The sequence below is a fragment of the Suncus etruscus genome, chromosome 8, assembly GCF_024139225.1.
Source record: "Suncus etruscus isolate mSunEtr1 chromosome 8, mSunEtr1.pri.cur, whole genome shotgun sequence".
In the NCBI taxonomy this organism is placed as follows: Eukaryota; Metazoa; Chordata; class Mammalia; order Eulipotyphla; family Soricidae; genus Suncus; species Suncus etruscus.
This window is the reverse complement of record NC_064855.1, coordinates 85,224,527-85,228,627: the sequence shown is the minus strand read 5'-3', so window position 1 is coordinate 85,228,627 and position 4,101 is coordinate 85,224,527. Positions and strand designations below refer to the sequence as shown.

The window sequence follows — 4,101 nt, the reverse complement described above, 5'->3', positions numbered from 1 at the left end:
TGGCAGATCACTTTAGACTAAGTGGTTAAAACACAAAGATGCATTTTTCTCATCCTCCTTGATATAGGTCTGCTTTTGGTGAGGGCCTGGTTTGAATACAACCAAATTCTCAGTTCATGCTATCATGACCTTTCCTCAGACTGTGTCAACTGGATTAAGAAAAGAGATTAACCACAGTTTCTTTAGCCATTCATCTGTTGAAGGGCATCTTGGTTGTTTCCAGAGCCTGGCTATTGTGAATAGTACTGCAATAAATATAGGTGTGAGGAAGGGATTTTTGTATTGTATTCTTGTGTTCCTAGGGTATATCCCTAGGAGTGGAATAGCTGGGTCGAATGGAAGCTCAATTTCCAATTTTTGGAGGAATCTCCATATCGCCTTCCCTAGAGGTTGGACTAAACGGGATTCCCACCGCCAGTGGATAAGAGTTCCTTTCTCTCCACATTCCCGCCTTCCATCGAGGTTGGACTAGAAGGCATTCCCACCACCAGTGGATAAGACTTCCTTTCTCTCCACATTCCAGCCAGCCCTGATTGTTCTCATTCTTTGTCATGTGTGCCAATCTCTGTGGTGTGAGATGGTATCTCATCGTTGTTTTGATTTTCATCTCCCTGATGATTAGTGATGAGGAGCATTTTTTCATGTGCCTTTTGGCCATTTGTATTTCTTTTTTATCAAAGTGTCTGTTTATTTCTTCTCCCCATTTTTGATGGGATTAGATGTTATGGAATATTATGCAGCCATCAGGAGAGATTAAGTCATGAAATTTTCCTATACATGGAATTTATCATGCTGAGTGAAATAAGTCAGAGGAAGAGAGATAGACACAGAATAGTCTCACTCATCTATGGGTTTTAAGAAAAATAACAGTCACTTTTGCAACAATCCTCAGACAATGAGAGGGGAGGGCTGGAACTTCCAGCTCACTTCAAGAAGCTCACCACAAAGAGTGGTGAGTGTAGTTATAGAAATAACTACATTGAGAACTACTATAACCATGTGAATGAATGAGGGAACTGGAAAGTCTGTCTAGAGTACAGGTGGGGGTGGGGTGGGATGGAGGGAAATTTGGGGCATTGATGGTGGGAATGTTGCACTGGTGAAGGGGGTGTTCTTTACATGACTGAAACCTAATCACAATCATATTTGTAATCAAGATGTTTAAATAAAATATTAATAAAAAAGAAAAGAGATTAATAGCAGAGAGGTAAGAGAGAGGACTGAAATGGTAGAGACTGGGAGAAAGGGACATAGAGAAAAATCGATCACACCATTTATATTCATTAAATAATAATCTTCCAAGAAAGCCTGTTTTCAAATAGATGAGCATGTCAACACATGAAATTTCATGGACATAATATTTGTACTTTTTCAATTATGTATAGTCTCTTGGATATCCAAAATCTATTAAAATTATTTTTCTCTAAAATAAATTCTTTATAAAAGCTTTTTATCCTTTCTTTTCCACTTATTTAAAATACAAAATCATTAATTAATATTATTGAGAGCACAAACTTCTTAGTTTTATAAATTTATGTGTATATTGGTATACATATACACATATATGTAAAATTAACACATATCTTCCAAATATTTAGCTCCTATTCATTCTTTTAGACTTATTCTGGGCTAACATCCTCACATTTTATGCCATAAACCTTATAAGTAATTTTAAATTGTTTATATATAATTGTATTCTTAATTATTTAATATACAATTAAAACATTTTATAATACTATTTTTAAACTCTCTGTAGTTTGCATCTGTTGTTTGCAAAGGTAATTGTTCCACTCCAAAACTAGAATATCTTTTGATCTAGTAGTGACCTAAATCTTTGGCTATGCTGAACATATTATGTTGCCTCATAGCATTAAATTTAGTTCAGAGTATTAATATACTAGCATTCTATTAGTGGGTGTCAGATAAACCTATAGGTTGTTAGATTTGAGAAAGATGAAACATTTTCGACTATTTTTACCAAAAAAACCTAGAATAATCATAAGCCTTAAACAAAGTCACTTTTTATAGATATTAATTTATATACAATATTATGTATTGTTTTATGTAGTATGATTTATTACATTGTATTTTATAGGTGTTTGACCTAATAGCAGTGAGTATATCTAAATAAAACTTGAATATTTGAGACAGAGAAATAACAGAAAGAACAGGGTGCTTTTCTTGTGTGAGGCCAGCTTAGTTTGATTCTTACATCCAATAGATTTCCCTGAGACCTGCCAGGAGTGGGCATTGACCACAGGGCTCCCAATATAGTCTTCAATCTCTCAAGAATTGACCCCTAAGCATAGAGCCCAGTGTAAACCTGTGGACTACTGGAACAAAAACAAATATAACAAACTTGCATTATAAATAAAAATGGCAACTCAAAGAAAACCCAAATTTAGGTATGGAGACATTATACAAAATGTAGAGCACTTGCTTTGTCTATCCTGTTTCTATCCCTGGAACCATCTATTGTCCCTCTCCCTGACAAACAGTACCAGAAGAGATCGCTGAGTATAAAGCAGGGATAAACACCACTCAGTGAAGTTAAAGAAAATGAAATTAAATGTTAAAATCTACCTCAAAGCAAAATATATAAACATTTACATGAATGTTATATAGAATATTTTTATATAATCTATCTGTATGTTTGTTGAAATAATTGGGTTTTTTGTTCTATTCAAAATAATTTTGCTTCGATGGTGCTTTTCACTCATTGAACTGGAAGTACTTTTGGATTGGTTTCTTACCATAACTATTCTCCACCCTAAGGGGAGTGGTTGCTTCCCAATAAAGACATTGGGTCTCAGGAAGAAACTGCTTTTAGTTTCTTTCCAAGCTGGATTACCTACTGGTATCTTTGCCTGCTGCCAAATAGCTTGTCATAGAAGTTCCTAAATCTGCTTTATTTTTCTAAAAATGTGTGGAGTCTTTCCTGTGCTGGTGTTGTTTCCAGACCACATCTCCACAATCCCTTGGGGTTATGGCATGAAGATTTTGCTTTATAAATTTATTCTGCTTTATTCAAATACAGATCTCTATTCAAACCTAATGTCTTAGAAAGTTACTGTTGTGCTTAAGGACTTCTACTAGCACACAGTCAACCCAGATTTGATCCTGAGAAATGCATATATTACCCTGAGTCCCCTTAGACTGAAATCTGAGTAAACTCAAAGAAATGGAAGAAAGTGGACTACTAGGTATATATAGGGCATTCCATCCCCAGATAATGGGATACAGATTTTTCTCCAATGCACATGGTTCATTCTCTATTTTGGTGATAAAAACTTGGACTGTCCTTTTTATTTTTTTCCTGCAGTGCAGGTCTTATATACAAGATGATTTATTTTAAAAGTTGTATCTATGATTGCTTTCTCCATGGGTCAAATGTGGAGAAACTTACTAGAAAGAACTAAGTTACTATAAATACAGATTGCAGTAACAGTTTTTTTTTCCTATATAATTATCCCTGAAGAGAGTAATACTGATGGATATAAATGTAGATAATATAAACATAGATATAGATATAAATGGAGTACTGTGATTTAGTGACCCTGAATCCCTGTTTTATAAAATTGTTATGTTTATGTTATATTTATGTTTCTTATAAGAACTCTAGTGTTTTACTATGATACAAGAAATTGATACTCCTCCTAAAAGGAGAGAAGCAGAATATGATATTTTCATATTCTCTAAAATACCCATAATAAATTGCAATATTCATTCAAGTTTTCACCTCTATGCCTCTCCAATTCCTATGTCTTGAGAATAAAAGTCTTACCCAAACACACACACAAAAGAGGAGGTATACTAAATTCACCCCATATATACCTCAACCCAGACCCTTTGCCTGGTCTGAATTGTGAATTGGGGGACAAAAACATAAAATAATAAAAAATAATTCCCCTCAAAAAGAGTAAACTCAAAGCCACCAGGTGCAATCCCAAAACAAAACAATAAAAGTATATAATCTAATAGATAAATCTATTGTGCTTTATTTGTTTGGTGGTTAGCACAGCTCATTTCTGTCAGTTCCAGAATGCAAACTGTTTTTGACTGTATTTACATTACCCCTGTACTGTCTCTTCAACACAAAAT

General features: G+C 34.2%; 1 non-coding gene across 1 annotated transcript; it reads left to right on the top strand.

The window, feature by feature from the left end:
* Positions 1 to 3,752: 3,752 nt before the first annotated feature.
* LOC126016702 (small nucleolar RNA SNORA51) lies at positions 3,753 to 3,883 on the top strand. Its single transcript, XR_007498467.1, has one exon. It is a non-coding gene; the product is annotated as a small nucleolar RNA SNORA51 (small nucleolar RNA).
* Positions 3,884 to 4,101: the final 218 nt, after the last annotated feature.